The following is a 17,262-nucleotide window of genomic DNA, read 5'->3' as shown; positions in this document are numbered from 1 at the left end:
AGGGAGAAAGTCAAATACCATATGATCTCACTCATAAGTAGAAGATAAAAACGACAAAAAAAAAATACAACACATAGCATTGGAGATTGGACTGGTGGTTACCATTGGGAAAGGGGGGAGGGAAGAAGGGGTGATTAGGGTCACATGTGAGGGGATGCACTATAATTAGTGTTCGGGTGGTGAACATGATGTAATGTATACAGAATTTGAAATATGATGTACGTCCGAAAAAAATAAAAATTAAAAAAAAAGTATTTTCAAATTGTAGAAAATCTTTTATACTACAAGTCTCAACATTTCACTTTTTGCTGTAACTTACAACTGCATTTAAAGAAATATGTGTTAATAGCTGATTAGTGTATGATTTAGAATTGGTCTACCAAATGTTACCCTGAATTATGTGTCAAATAAGGAGAGCTAATCTACTAAATTTAGAGCCTTCATAGAATGTTCCCACTGCCTCCTAAAATCCTTTGTTGGATGAAGCAAGGGATACTTTAATGTGATAGCAGAATAATATCTTCCCTCCCCCACCCCCCACCACGAAAAAGATGTTCCTGTACATAGGAAAAGAGACTGTACAGACCCAGGCAGGACCAATGTAACCACAAGAGTACTTAAAAGGGAAAGGAGGCAGGAGAGTCAGAGAGGAAGATGTGATTGCAGAAGCAGAGGGCAGAGTGAGGCCATGATTGCTGGCTTTGAAGATGGAAGAAGGCTGCAGCCAAGGAATGAGAACAGCCCCTAGAAGTTGGAAAAGGCAAGGAAATAGACGGCCCCCCCCCAGAGCCTCAGAAGGAACACAACCCTGCTGACATCCTGATTTTAGCCCACTGGGAATTCTGACCTCCAAAACTGTAAGAGAATAAATTTGTATTGTTTAAGCCAGTAAGTTTGTGGTCATTTGTTACCGCAGCAATAGGAAACTAACACACTTAATTAAATCAATTCATAGTGATTGTAAGTGTTTGAAATAAATGTATAGAAACACCTGAATAGACTGCTCACAAAAATGGGCAGAACAGTTACTGCCACTTCAGTTCGCTTGTAAAAAATAACAATTGCTAATTTGTCTCCAGGGTTGATACTGTTATGATCCCACCAAGGCCCTATCCAAATTTTGTTTGGAAATAATAGGTTTTATCTATTTACAATTTTTCATCTTTATTTTAAAGCACCAAGTGGTCTATTTGTTACTTAGAGGAAATCTTTTTTTTAAAGCGACTTTATTGAGGTATGATTGACATAGGAAAAGCTGTATATATTTGATGTACACAACTGATGCGTTGGGAGGTAAGTATACACCTGTGAAACCGTCACCACAATCTATGCCATAAATATATCCACAACTTCCAAAAGTTTCCTCCTGCCCTCTTTATTATTTATTTTGTGATAAGAACACAACCTAAGATCTACTCTCTTAAATTTTTAAGTATATGGTACAATCTTGTTCACTATAGTCACTACGCTGTATAGTAGATCTCTAGGACTTATTCACTCTGTATAACTGAAACTTGGTACCCTTTGACTAACACCTCTCCCCTTCCCCCTCCCCCAGCCCCTGGCAACCACCACTTTACTCTCTGCTTCATGAGTTTGACTATTTTAGATTCCTCAAATAAGCAGTATCATGCAGTATTTGTCCTTCTATATCTGGCTAATTTCACTTAGCATAATGTTTTCCAGTTCATTCATGTTGTCACAAATGGGAAGATTTCCCTCTTTTTTAAGGCTAAGTAATATGCCGGTGTGTGTTTGTGTGTGTGCGTGTGTGCGTATTTATATATATATATTTATACCACATTTTCTATCTTTATTCATTGAGGAAATCTTTATTACTATTAAAAAAGGAATAAACTCTGATGTATTTGCTCAAATATTTCACAGCTTTTATTCAAACTAGTGCACTATGAAGAATCTCTATGGCCTTATGACCAACAAAGGATTTGTTTCCATGTATGCACTTTACTATAGAATTAAATCACTGAGTGGCAATTTGGGTTTTTTTTTTTTCAGTTGTTTTAATTCAACAAACATTCATTAAACATGCACTATGCAAGAGCTCACATTCCATTCACAGACCCATTCTGCCACTACCAAGTTGCCCAAAATAAAAGATTTCTTGCTGTATTTCTAAATTCACTAATCAAGAATGTGAGTGTCTCACAAATATTTTACAATTTTCTTTCCTTTAGGAATTACCAATAAAATAAAGTGTGATGATCATTTGGATGTAACACAACACCTATTTTTGGCCCATATTTTTAGCCAAAAATACCCAAAATAACATGCCAACCAAGTAAATATAAACCTATTATACCTCAAATAAAGAATCAATCAGTAATTATTTGAGAGAGGCCTAAGAAGAATTGAGTACTTTTTCGTGTGCCTAGTATTATTTTTTATAGACACACATTTAAAGGCTTTCTAAAAGGGCATTTTCTTGTGTAAGGTGGTGGTATAAAAGAATGCAATTGAGGTGTGTTCATTAGCCTGAATTTTTGTTGAAAACGGTGGGATACTTGTTTTTGATTTGAAATGTTCATGGGATAGTATTTTCTTAGGTAGTTCAGACACTTGAGATTTTCCAATATTTGCAAAGTACAGATTTTCACCTACTCTGAGAGTTTTCTAAATCAACGTTAACAAGTGGAGACAACATCCGAATGCCAAAAAACAAAGAACAAAATTCCACAAGCTCTAGAGATTAAAGAGGTAGGTGAGATGTACTTTTAAAATGATTAACTTATGTATATCCAACAGTTATTTTGTTTTAAAAAATTTGGTTTAAAATACATTATAAAATTATTAAATGAGACAGCTATATTCTGTGTTTTTTCCCAATTTAAGATACTATTTAAGTACTATAGGCAAACAGGGTATGGGATTATCAAAATTGCCTACATCACCCTCTGTCTTGTCATGGAATCACTGCCTATTAGAATTAGGCTACAATTTGAGACCATCTCCTCTGGTTCTTTCATTTCTCAGATAAGAAAATTGAAGCCAAGAAAAAAGTACTTCAGTATAGCAAAAACCAAACTTCTACTCCAGACTTTCCTAAAATTTCTCAGTTCACAGAGCCCTTAGGTTCTCAACAAGTTTTCTTATGATGCTCCTAGTACAAAACAAATACGTAACAGTTATGTTTATTAAATAGTTACATTCAAACAACTTAATAAATCATTTATGCTCTAACAACTCAGTAGCCATTTAAACAAAATCATACATATTAATTGAAATAAAACAATAGCATCTTCATTTCATTCTTTTTAAATTTCATTCTTAATCACGATTATTATCACAATTATGCTCCAGCAGGACACTGCACGATTTTTCAAACCTTGGAATCAGGTTACATACTGCCACCCTCAATCGTGTTCCACGTTCATTTTCACGTGCTACTTGCTTCTTATCACAGTGACTGTTGAAGCCTCACAAAAATATGATGTAATTTAAGGAAATGTAGTGTGACAATATGTTACAGGCTCTTAACATCAGCCCTGATATCAGTTCCACCACATTGAACCCAGCGTATATGGGGTTAAAACTAAAACACACCACCCCCTTTCCTGCTTCTCTAGCTCCACTCACGTGTAAATACCTGTTTCTTTAAACTTTGACTCCTTGAGCTTTACAACTAAACGGGAGTTACAAATTGTTAAAAGCCCAGGTGGCCTGGAGTTGGAGGCACACTAAAGTTTAACTTAGTTAATTCATGTGTCCTTGAAGTTTGCCAGGAAAGCCGCTGTCTCAAGAATATCAAGGATTAGAGGCTTCCCAGACCTCAACTCCTGACTCCAGGCGCTCGAACCCACCTCAAACAGGAAGAGGAGACAAGAGACAATGGCGAAGGACGCCCACCTGCCATCCTCCTATCTCACCCTGCACCCGCCCCGCCCCCCCCCCCCCCCCCCCCGCCTTGCTGCAAGCAGCCTATCAAGGCCAAACGCAGGCTGGTGGAAAAGCACTGACCTGCACAAGCTACATGTTCCCCCTCCCCTACCCAAAACCCCAAATAGAAATCCCTACCCGCTCCTCATCGGGGAGCTAGCAATTTTTGAGGCATAAGCCCTTGCTTTGCTCCCTGTGCCTGGCATAGTAAAAGACTTTCCTCTTCCACTCAAGACTCTGTTCTCGTTATTTGGATTGGCATCAGGTTCAGAGACCGAAATTTTGGTTACAATAATATCAAAACTGTGAACTAGCTTGAGCTAGTAGTTTGTGCAGCGTCCAACATACGTCAAATCTTACTGTTTCCCTTGAAAAGTGTTAAAATACTTCCTGGTACCCTGTGAGTTCACTGTCTGTGTCCCAGGGTGTTCTTGAACTCAGTTGGAGAACCATGGTATAGACAAGATAGAGAAGGGCCTAGAGTTCAGAATTCCTGATTCTAAGTTCAATGTTCTTTCCACTATATTAAAAATTCATAGGGAATATATTTTATTTCTGTTTAATTTAAATATGTTTTGTTCTACTTTAGCAAATGGACTTTCTCATGTACCAGGCAGAGTATTAAAATAATTTGCTCAACATTACATAGCTGCAGAATTCACCCTTTCATCTTATAAGGGGCTTTCTCACTCCTAGTCTGAATCGTAATGTCAAGAGTTATATACACAAATTTTTTTTACAGTATAGTATGGTGATTAAGATCAAAAATTCTGGAGTCTATTACCTAGGTTCAAATACCAGTTCTGCCACTTATTCAGCTGAGTTAAATTACTTAAACTCTGTACTTCAAGTTCTTCATTTGTAAAGTAGAGATAATAATATCTACTGCGGAGTAGTGGTGAGTACCAAATTAGCTGTTCCTAATAAATTATATGAGTTGAGTCAGAATAGAATTCTTCCACTATTTTTCGGTCCTCATCACCACGCACATATCACATGGCATTTCAAGTTTACATATTACAGTATTGCCTATTATCGTTACTTTATAAAGCACTTTAGGCTCTATTCATTTCTACCTATGTTGATTTTAAAATGTAAATGCCATACTAAATCTCATTTTTAAAAACATGACATTGAAATATTGACCTGACATACAAGTTATGTTTTTCACATAATAAGATGAAAAGGTACATACTATGAACAGAGGGAAAAGGACGCATACAGATGATATAGCTTATAAACACTATATTTGGAATCGCATTTTATACTCTACTATTTTTACATAAATCCCAAAATATTAGTCTTTGTGTGTCATGTATGCTTAAATTTGTTCTCATTGAAGGTGGGAGGCCTGGGGAGTATAATGTCTATAGTACTCAGAAGAAAATTAATTATAAAATATTTAAAAGTCATCATATTTTGAATATCTTTTGCTTTGCCCTCTCAGGTCACATCTTTTGTCCATGAGAAAACAATTTTCTTAGTTATATCTATGTTGATCTTGAATATTGAGCTAATGTAAGGTCTAATAATAAAATCTCAACCCCGTAAGATCTAATTAAATAGACAGCTATCAGATTTGACTGTTCAGAATATCATCTTCAGAAATGAAAATATTTTATTTATATTTTGAAATTATGAGTTCATTATGGCCTGTGAGGACATACAAATAATTCAAGCTGTATTCATTAAAAATGCTTATTAAATGGTGAAAGAAAAACAAGTCATGAACAAATTCTCTAACCACATTATCCACCTACACAAAGCTCTATGACTAATGTGAGTGTCAAAAGCACAGAATTTAGAAATGCAGCAATACTCAACAAGTAATTCCTCAAGATCCAATAGGTATCAATTAGACATTTTTATTCTCTGAGGTCTTTTGTAACATTTATGCAATTTGAACAATTTGGTTCAATTTAGATGAGTTAAAATTCATCTTAGAGGTATGTATGAATAATATTGACTTTAAAATGCTGTACATTTAGAATCCTTCTTTCATTATAGTCCAAATGAGTACAGCAGGATAGCATTTTTTGACAGACACATGTGTGTGGACGTAAGCAGATAAATAGATTGTTTCCTTATCCTAAAATGTTTGTGTAGGAAATTCTTCCCTTATTTGACGTGTTAGGATCTCAGAGTAAGTATATACATTAAAACTATCTTTCTGGTATAAATAAAATAAAATTGTGAACAAACCTTACTTAAGAATCTAGGTTGCAGAGAAAAATTCAATTCAGCAATTATGTGTTTAACTCATCCTAGGCTTTGGCATTCAGTAGGCCAGTGGTTCAGATCAGAATGAGATATGAAAAATGACCAATTAGAAATACAGAGTTCCACCATCAGGCATCTTGAACCAAATCTCCAGAATCAAAATGTCTCAAATGGGGCCAGGCCTTTTGCATTTTTTAAGCACCAGAGGTAACTGTGATGCTCAGACAGGGTTGACAAACACCAGTGTAGGAACTTTTAAAGGCCTTGATTTGAACCTGAAGAATGGGTAAAATTTTCTGTAGTTTGGAAACAGAGGGAAGAATTCTACAAAGAATTAGTACAATTAATAAAGTATGAAAAAGTTAGTATTATTTACCAATTTCTATGCATCATTCCAAGTCAAGCTCAAGTTGACCATCATGCATACTATTCTGATTCCACGCGCTTTGTGTTCTAGCCTCAGCAGTCTACTCTTGATTCTTGAAAGTCCAGTCATAGGTTTACCTTTGTGCTTTTGCTCTGCCTGCTCCACTTGGTCAACTAAAGACTAATCAAGAGGAGAGATTACAGGAAAAGCACTCAAACCTAAACAAAATGTATAAATACCTTTTCTATCACCTTTCTATGAACATTTCCACATATTCCAGCTAAATTAATCACTCCCACTTTTATCTTCTGATAGCATTTTGTTCATGCCACTTTTATAGATTAATCATCTTACAGTGTAGAGTCATTTGTGTTTTGCATAGTTTTATCATGACTTCTTTAGGTAGAAAGCTAAGTCTTAGTACTTTTTGCATCCCTAAAAAGCTAATGCAGATCTGTATAAATATTTGTCTCATCATGCTGAAGCTCATCTGATATTTTGTCTTTCTTCCATAGAATTTACTGTAAATCTGTCTTTTATTACCATCGTGTGTGGGTGTATATTTGTGCATGTTTGGGAATGTGATGTCTGCTACTTGTCTGGAAGTTCCTTGAGAGAAGGGACTGAGCATTATCCTACTCTGAATCGACTGACCACTCCTATAGAATATAGTAGATACTTGTTTCCTGTTCATTGATTTGGGGCTGGCTTAATTGTATCCATGAGTAATTATTGGGATAACAGGTTACAAGGAAGAGATTTTAGAAGACATTGAATGTTATGATAAAATGTTGACTTGATTCAGTAGAGAATGAATCCTCCTTATGGTTTCTTGAAGGGACAAGAAATTTGGAGTATAGTTGGAAAGAGAGCTTTCTCTACTCCTTGTTAATTGTATAATTTTGCTGAGTTCTCATAACTTTTCTACATCTCAATTTTATCTTTGTGAAAAGAGATAGTTGGACTACATCAGTGGATCCCAAACTTCAGTGATAATCAGAATTGACTGGGGAAGATATATTAAAAATACAGATTTCTTGTTCCTACCCAAGTTCAACTAAACTTGAATCTCTAGGATTGGACCCCAGGAGTCCATATTTTTAAAACATTTCCAGCTGATTCTGATAATAGGTCAAGAATAGTCCATGGACCAGTAGCACCAGCCATCACCTGGGAACTTAAAAATGCAAATTGTCGATCTATACCCTGGACCTACTGAATCAGACACTCTGGAGTGTGGCACAGCAATCTGTGCTGTGACAACCTGTCCAGGTGATCCTGATGCACAACAAAATTTGAGAACCGTTGGGAGAGATGAGGTATAAAATACGTTTCAATTTTGAAATTCAGTGATTATATGATCAAAGGTAAACAGGAAGACAAATCAAGAGGAAAGTCTAGAGGAAAGGTACTGAGGTCTACACAAAACACATGTTACATGTGTAATAATTACCTCTTCTAGCACGGAAAAGATGAATTTGGTCTTTAGCCATAACAGAAATTGCACATTCAGCATCCAAATATCAGATATCATCTTTTCTTAGAAGTGTGTCCCTACGTCTACACCTAAACTGCACTAAATACGCTTGTGCTGTCTCCTCCTCTACTCCAATGACATCCTCTGAAGATACTTTTTATAGCATTTATAATACAGTATTACTATAATTTATTCTCAGCTGCTTAGGGACAAGGACTATTTCTTGTCATCTCGGTAAGCCTACCTCCTAACACAGTGTCTGGTCCCTCGTGGACATTCCAGAAGGTTTAATAAATGAGTAAAATCATAGACTCTAAGAATGGGTGATACAAAATCTGGTTCTAATGGACCATCTCTGTTGACTTTCTAATCAAATCAAGATTATTAGGTGATTTAAAATTTTCTATTTTTAATAAAAATGCCAACTTTTCAATTGCTCATGTAACACTTCATAATTATTTTTTAGGAATAAATGAAGCTATAATAAGAAATGCCCAATAAGATAAACAGTCAAACACGTAGTAGTCAGCTTTGACTAAGCTACCTCAGATTTTGGCTGGATACAATATTATTGTAAGCTGGAAGCTTAAACTATCTCTAAAGAAACACCTGAAATGTTACAATAATATAAAAATAAAACAAAGATAAAAGTTTTTGTTCAGCACTGTTGGGAAAACATTTTTCCTAAGTTGCAGATATAAAAATATTTGCACATGTTTTAAAGATTAAAGTTGAAAGTCCATTATTTAATGGCTAACAGCTGTCTAATGCGAAAAAAGATGCCTTCTCTTTATTAAATTTGAGAAGAAATTTGCTAAGTATTGGAAAAACAGTTTTCACCTTTTCAGAACTATGAAAAATAATATGGGAAGCCTTATTTCATAGAAGAAAATATCAGTTTTATTGTTCTCCCTTTTTCTTTTAAAAAAATTTACTGATATCAAAATAAAAATCTAATTTATAGTACTATGAATTTTATCCTATCCCAAGGTCTAAACTTTTCTTCCTTGTGATAAGATACGTCTGATTCTTCTAGGCTAATAGGAAATGGAAACTGACACATGTGTTTTCATCTAATTTAGGAAACATCTATTCTGTATAGACTTGCACATGGCACTTTTCAACCACACTTTCTTTCTTGATTGCATTTCTTCTTTTTGCATGGAAACTTTCTGAAATGGGTGTCATTGTTTAGTTTTTCTAAACCTCTTCTTTCTAATCAATTTATGACTCTCTGACAATTGTATTACTCTTTGGTGGTTGGTATATCTAATTATAATTCATGTAAATAATTACATGAGCTGAGGCTAATTAATTTATTAATATGAAGCTACTCATTGGCTGTCCTATATAGTATATTCTGAGCCTGCGTAGAAAGAAACCTTCTTAAACTCAAGATCACCTTTCCTTTAGGGCCATTTCTTCAGAGACCTGAATGGGACAGGCTCCAGCTCAGTTCACCAGGCTCCTCAATGAAACATTCCCAATAAATTCTGTTACTCTCTAACCCAGTTTTTGCACATCTTTTTCAAGGGAAAAGCATCTGAACTAGTCAAAAGCACTGTCTTCTTTCAATTAATTCCACCTCAGAAACACAGCTTCAAGATGACAGGTAGCAGTTAAGCTTTGGGTACAGAAGCGTCAAGCTGTCACTGACCACTGGATATCTCAGGGGTGTACAATAAGCTCCAGAGCTTCTGCTATTTTTGCTGTGGTGGATCCTGGCTATAAGAGAGGATACAGCTAGAACCTCTGATTAAATTGAAATGTCTGCATCATCTTTTATTGTAGTTTCACTGTATAATTCAATTGTTTAAGGTGCGTTCTTCAAGATAAACATGATACTACTGCCTCTCCTTAAGAGCATTGTTTTGCTAGTAACTTTAAAGAATATAGAGTGACTCATGCACCCTCGTTTTATTTTCCTTTGTGGCCAAAGACAAGTATCTTGAGAGAGTTGACTGCAATTAGAAGTTCAGTCTTTGATCACTGAAAAAACTGATGATAACTGGACCAGAACGCTGGACTCAGCAGCACCCCCGCCCTCCTCTCACCTCTTCCTCTAACCTGCCCCAAGAGGAAAGCAAGCAGAAGTCTTGGGTGAGTGATTCTTCGTATTGATGGTAAAAAAGCTGAAGTCTTGAATGACCCAACTAAATCTAAGAATCATGATGATTTTAAGAAAATATTGAAACTCATGGAACTATCCTGAAATAAAAACTTTTTATGTGTAATTTTGAGTGTTTTGATTACATTCTCAATGTTAATTTGTTCCATCGTTGTCTTCTTCTTAAAAAGACAAATATCAGAGAATTCTGTCTTCGTAGTTCTGAGTTTATTATAAATATTGGATTGAGATTCAAAGTCCTATATCTAAAGAAATAGCATACTTTAAACAGTTTAAGTATAGTTTCTTCTTAAAAAGTCCACTTTGAAGAGAAATAAACCAAGCATCACTCAAAGAAGCATGAAACCAAAGATAATGGTACAAAAAAATAGTGTTTTACTTTAAAATAAAATAAAATAAAGTTACCCTAAGATTAGTCTTCTATGATTTTAAAGGTGTAAGTACTAAAACTTTTAAAGAATTTCATGAAAATTTTTTAAAGAAAAAGTCCAAAATGTTAACATTTTTTATCTCTGAGACTTTGATTAAACATTCTTCTTTTTCCTTTCCTATATTTTCTAAACAAATGTATATTACCTCAAAAACCAGAGCATATAAATTCCATTACATATTCTCAGAAATTTCAATGACACTTGCTGTTTTTGAAAATATTCAGTACGTTTTCAGTTTTTTGGATGACAAAAGTGACTTATCCTTTGTTCCCCCTCTTACTCATATTCCCAATGAGCCAGAATCAAGACACTTACTTGCCTTTGAGTTCCTCAGACATGACTTTACAAGATCCTTGGCATGGTTTGTTTATATTGTCATTTCTGGAAAATTTTCAAATTTTCAATTTCTGGAAAAAAATCAAAATGGACTTAGAGACAGTAAAGAATAATACCTGAAAAGGTGAAGAAAACTTACTTTGCCCACATGGAACCAAGAGCTTTTATTTTCACTGCTTCAAATATTCTTCATCCACAAGATCTCTCTATCAGTCAAAAATGTAAGCAAAAAAAATGTTGTTTTCATTAAGCCTACTCTCAAAACAGACTCAGGGGTGAAGTCAGGAGCAAGAATTCTGACTAAAAATTACACTTGGGACAAACAAAAAAGAGAGAGAAAGAACATTTTGTTGCTTCTGTTCCAGAGCCCATTAACACAAATCTTTACTACTGTAGACCGTTTTCCACAGAATTCTACCAGAGAACATATTGCACCCAAGAATCAGATAACCCTGTAAAATGTCCTTGTTAAAAAGTTTCATTGCTAACAAAGTCTCAGAAATTTCCATTCTACCCTATCTCCCTTGTTCTCACCCCCAGATGTTTATTGCAGTGGTTCCACTAAAGTAGGGAGAGCAGGCACCTTCCCCAGACTTTGACGTGAGAGACCACATCCTGCGCATAGCTGCCTCACTCAAACAATTGTCCCATAAAGCTCAGGAGGTGCTAACTCCAGAGAGTTTGGATAAGAAATAATTATACCTCACTAGCCTAAAATTTCAAGAATATAAATGTTTAGGATCAGATTTGAGTGCTCATAATTCAAGAGGAGGAAATGAAAAAAGCATTAAGAACTGCCTAATATATCCTCAGGAGGTAAGTTAATGTTCTTCAGAGAAGACATTTCTCACCAAAGAATCATTTCTCTTAAAGGAAATAGGAGAAATCATATTATATGCAAAATCAGAACCCAAAAGCTGTTAATCTTAATACTTTTGTTAGTAACCTATTTAGGTCTGATAATTAACAATTAAGAACACATCTTTTTCATGGTTTAGTGACGATTTTACTAACTGAAAAGCATTTTAGATGTAGTGATGGATTTTAGTGCTTTAACTTCTGTATACTTAAAAATTCTGGTTATTCTATTTTTTTAATTGAAGTTATGATAGTTTACAACCTTGTGAAATTTCAGTTGTGCATTATTATTTGTCAGTCATATTGTAGGTGCACTACTTCACCCTTTGTGCCCACCCCCCCACACACCCCCTTTCCCCTGGTAACCACTAATCTGTTCTCTTTGTCCATGTGTTTTTTTACCTTCCACATATGAGTGGAATCATACAGAGTTTCTCTTTCTCTTACTTATTTCAATTAACATAATACCCTCAAGGTCCAGCCATGTTGTCGTGAATGGGATGATTATGTCTTTTTTATGGCTGAGTAGTATTCCATTGTATACATATTCCATATCTTCTTTAACTATTCATCAGTCAATGGGCACTTGGGTTGTTTCCATGTTTTGGCTATTATGAATAATGCTGCACTGAACATAGGGGTGCATGAGTCTCTTTGAATTGCTGTTTTCAAGTTCTTTGGATAGATACCCAGTAATGGGATGTCTGGGTCATATGGTAGTTCTGTTTTTAATGTTTTGAGACATCTCCATTCTGCTTTCCATAGTGGCTACACCAGTTTGCATTCCCACCAGTAGAGTATGAGGGTTCCTTTTTCTCCTCAGCCTCTCCAACATTTGCTATTTTTCGTCTTGGTTATTTTAGCCATTCTAACAGGTGTAAGGTGCTGTCTTAGCATAGTTTTGATTTGCATTTCCCTGATGATCAGCTATGATGAGCATCTTTTCATGTGTTTATTGGCCATCCATATATCTTCTTTGGAGAAATGTCTGTTCATATTCCCTGTCCATTTTTTGATTGAGTTGTTTGATTTTTTGTTGTTGAATTGTGTGAGTTCTTTATATGTTATGGAGATTAACCCTTTGTTGGATATATGATTTGCAAATATTTTTTCCCAGTTGGTGGGTTGTGTTTTTGTTTCAGTCCTCTTTTCCCTGCCTTGTAGAAGCTCTTTATTTTAGCCTGTCTTTAGTCCATTTGTTTATTCTTTCTACCATTTCCCTTCTCTGAGAAGAAATGGTGTCTGAAAAGATCCTTTTAAGATTGATCTCAGAGTGTCCTGCCTATATTTTGTTCTAGAAGTCTTATGGTTTCAGGTCTTACCTTTAAGTCTTTGACCCATTTTGAGTTAATTTTTGTGAATAGTGTAAAAGAAGGGTCTATTTTCATTCTTTTACAGGTGGCTGTCCAGTTTTCTCAACACCATTTGTTGAAGAGACTTTTCTTTCTCCATTGTTATGTTCACAGCTCCTTTGTCAAAGATGTCCATAGATGTGTGGTTTTATTTCTGGGCTTTCAATTCTATCCATTGATCTGTGTGCCTGTTTTTGTACCAGTACCATGCTGTTTTGATTACGATAGATTTGTAGAACATTTTGAAGTCAGGGATTGTGATGATTCCAGCTTTGTTCTTGTTTCTCAGGATTGCTTTAGCAATTTGGGGTCTTTTGTTGCCCCATATGACTTTTAGGATTCTTTGTTCTATTTCTGTGAAGAATGTCATTGGGATTCTGATTGAAATTGCATTGAATCTGTAGATTGCTTTAGGTAGTATGGACATTTTAACTACGTTTATTCTTCCAATCTATGTGCATGGAATGTCTTTCCATTTCTGTATGTCATCATCAATTTCTTTCTGGATAGTCTTGTAGTTTTCATTGTATAGGTCTTTCACTTCCTTGGTTAAATTTGTTCCAAATTATTTTACTGTTTTTGTTGTGATTGTGAATGGGGTTGTGTTCTTGAGGTCTTCTGTTAGTTCGTTATTAGAGTATAGAAATACTACTGATTTATATATGTTGATTTTGTATCCTGCAACCTTGCTGCAATTGTTGTTTACTTCTAGTAGCTTTCTGAGGGACTTTTAAGGTTTTCTATATATAAGACCATATTGTCTGCAAAGAGTGAGAGTTTCACTTCTTCATTGCCTATTTGGATTCCTTTTATTTCTTTTTCTTGCCTAATTGCTCTGGCCAAAACCTCCAGTATTATGTTGAATAGGAGTGGTGAGAGTGGGCACAATTGTTTTATTCCTGTTCTCAGAGGGATGGCTTTCAGTTTTTCTGCATTGAGTATGATGTTGGCTATGGGTTTGTCATATATGGCCTTTATTATTTTGAAGTACTTTCCTTCTATACCCATTTTATTGAGAGTTTTTATCATAAGTGGATGTTGGATCTTTTCGAATGCTTTCTCTGTATCTATTGAGATGAAATGTGCTTTTTGTTCCTCATTGCGTTAATGTGGTGTATCACATTGATGGACTTGTGGATGTTGAACCATCCCTGTGTCCCTGGTATGAATCCCACTTGATCATGGTGTATGATCTTTTTAATGTATTGCTGTATTCAAGTTGCCAATATTTTGTTGAGGATTTTTGCATCTATGATCATCAGTGATATTGGCCTGCAGTTTTCCTTCTTTGTGTTGTCCTTTTCTGGTTTTGGGATCAGCATGATATGGGCCTCAAAGAACGTGTTAGGAAGTTTTCCATCTTCCTCAATTTTCCGGAATACTTTCTGAAAGATAGGTATTATATTTTCTTTGAATGTTTGGTGGAATTCTCCAGAGAACTTACCTCGTCCTGGACTTTTAGTTTTGGGGAGATTTCTTGTTTCTGTTTCAATTCATTTGCTTTTTTAATTTAAATTTTTATTTCTTTTGGATGTACATCATATTTCAAATTCTGTGTACATTACATCATGTTCACCACCCGAACACTAATTATAGTGCATCCCCTCACATGTGACGCTAATCACCCCTTTTTCCCTCTCCCCTCCCCCCTTCCCCAATGGTAACCACCAGTCTAATCTCCAATGCTATGTGTTGTTTTTTTTTTTGTCGTTTTTATCTTCTACTTATGAGTGACATCATACGGTATTTGACTTTCTCCCTCTGACTTATTTCACTCAGCATAATACCCTCAAGGTCCATCCATGTTGTCACAAATGGCCGGATTTCATCATTTCTTATGGCTGAGTAGTAGTCCATCATGTATAAATACCTCATCTTCTTTATCCATTCATCCCTTGATGGGCACCTAGGTTGCTTCCAAGTCTTGGCTATTGTGTATAATGCCGCAATGAACATAGGGGTGCAAGTATCTTTATGCCTTTGTATTTTCAAGTTCTTTGGATAAATACCCAGCAGTGGAGTAGCTGGATCATATGGTAGATCTATCCTTAATTTTCTGAGGATACTCCAAACTGCTTTCCATAGTGGCTGCACCAGTTTGCACTGCCACCAGCGGTGAACAAGGGCTCCCTCCTCTCCACACCCTCTCCAACACTTGTTGTTTCATATCTTGTTAATTATAGCCATTCTGAAAGGATTCCTGAGAAAAAAGAACAAAGCTGGAGGTATCACACTCCCCAATTTCAAATTATACTACAAAGCCATACTAACCAAAACAGCATGGTGCTGGCACAAAAACAAACACACAGATCAATGGAACAAAACTGAGAGCCCAGAAGTAAACTCACACATTTATGGACAGCTAATATTCAACAAGGGAGCCAAGAGCATACGATGGGGAAAGGAGAGTCTCTTCAATAAAAGGTGTTGGGAAAACTGGACAGCCACATGCAAAAGAAAGAAAGTAGACCATTCCCTTACACCATGCACAAAAATCAACTCAAAATGGATTAAAGACTTGAGTGTAAGACCCCAAACCATGAGACTTCTAGAAGAAAACATAGGCAGTACGCTCTATGACATTGGTCTGAGCAGCATATTTTCAAGTCCCATGTCTGACCGGACAAGGGAAACAAAAGAAAAAATGAACAAATGGGACTACATCAAACTGAAAAGTTTCTGCACAGCAAAGGAAACCATCAACAAAACGAAAAGACAACCTAACAATTGGGAGAAGATATTTGCAAACCACATATCAGATAAGGGGTTAATATCCAAAATATACAAAGAACTCATACAGCTCAACAACAAAAAAACCAACAATCCAATTAGAAAGTGGGCAAAAGATCTGAACAGAGATTTCTCCAAAGAAGATATACAGATGGCCAACAGGCATATGAAAAATGCTCAACATCAATAGCTATCAGGGAAATGCAAATCAAAACTACAATGAGGTATCACCTCAATCTATTTGTGATTGGTTTATTCAGATTCTCTATTTCTTCTTGATTCAGTTTTGGGAGGTTGTAAGAGTCTAAGAATTTATCCATTTCTTCTAGGTTGTCAAATTTGTTAGCATATAGTTTTCATAGTATTCTCTTATAATCTTTTGTATTTCTGTGGTATCGGTTGTAATTTCTCCTCTTTCATTTCTGATGTTATTTATTTGAGTCTTCTCTCTTTTTTTCTTAGTGAACTCGGCTAAGGATTTCTAGTTTTGTTTATTTGCTTGAAGAACCAGCTCTTTGTTTCACTGATCCTTTCTACTGTTTTTTTGTGTGTGTCAATTTCATTTCTTTCTGCTCTAATTTTTATTACTTCCCTCCTTCTACTGATTTTGGGCTTTTTTTGTTCTTTTTCTAATTTTGTTAGGTGTACTTTGAGATTGCTTATTTGAGATTTTTCTTGTTTATTGATGTGAGCCTGTATTGCAATGATTTTCCCTCCTAGGACTGCTTTTGCTGCATCCCAAATGAGTTGGTATGGTGTGTTTTCATTTTCACTTGTCTCCAGACAATATTTTATTTCTCCTTTGATTTCTTCAATGATCCATTGGTCATTCAGTAGCATGTTTAGTCTCCACATCTTTGCCCCTTTCCCAGCTTTATTCTTGTAATTGATTTCCAGCTTCATAGCATTATGATAGGAAAAGATGCTTGATATTATTCCAATCCTCTTAAATTTATTGAGGCTTGCTGTGCATCCCAATATATAGTCTATCCTTGAGAATGTTCCATGCGCACTTGAGAAGAATGTGTCACCTGACCTTTTTGGATGGAGTGTTTTACATATGCCTGTTAAGTCCATCTGGTCTAGTTTTTCATTTAATTCTACAATTTCCTGGTTGACTTTCTGTCTGGATGATCTATCCATTGGTGTTAGTGGGGTGTTGAGGTCCCCTACTATTATTGTATTTTTGTGGATATCTCCTTTTAGTTTTGTTAATACTTGCTTTACATGCTTTAGTGCTCCTGTGTTGAGTGCATATATATTCATAACTGTTATGTTTTCTTGGTGGAGTGTCCCTATTATCATTATATACTGCCCCTTTTGTTTCTGTTTACCTTGAAATATACTTTGTCTGATATAAGTATGGCAACACCTGTTTTCTTATGTTCGCTATTAGCTTGGAGTATCGTTTTCCATCCCTTCACTCTGAGTCTGTGTATTTCTTTGGGGCTGAGGTGGCTTTCCTGGAG

Source organism: Equus caballus, chromosome 10 (genome assembly GCF_041296265.1).
Source record: "Equus caballus isolate H_3958 breed thoroughbred chromosome 10, TB-T2T, whole genome shotgun sequence".
Taxonomy (NCBI): domain Eukaryota; kingdom Metazoa; phylum Chordata; class Mammalia; order Perissodactyla; family Equidae; genus Equus; species Equus caballus.
This window is presented reverse-complemented; position numbering follows the sequence as displayed.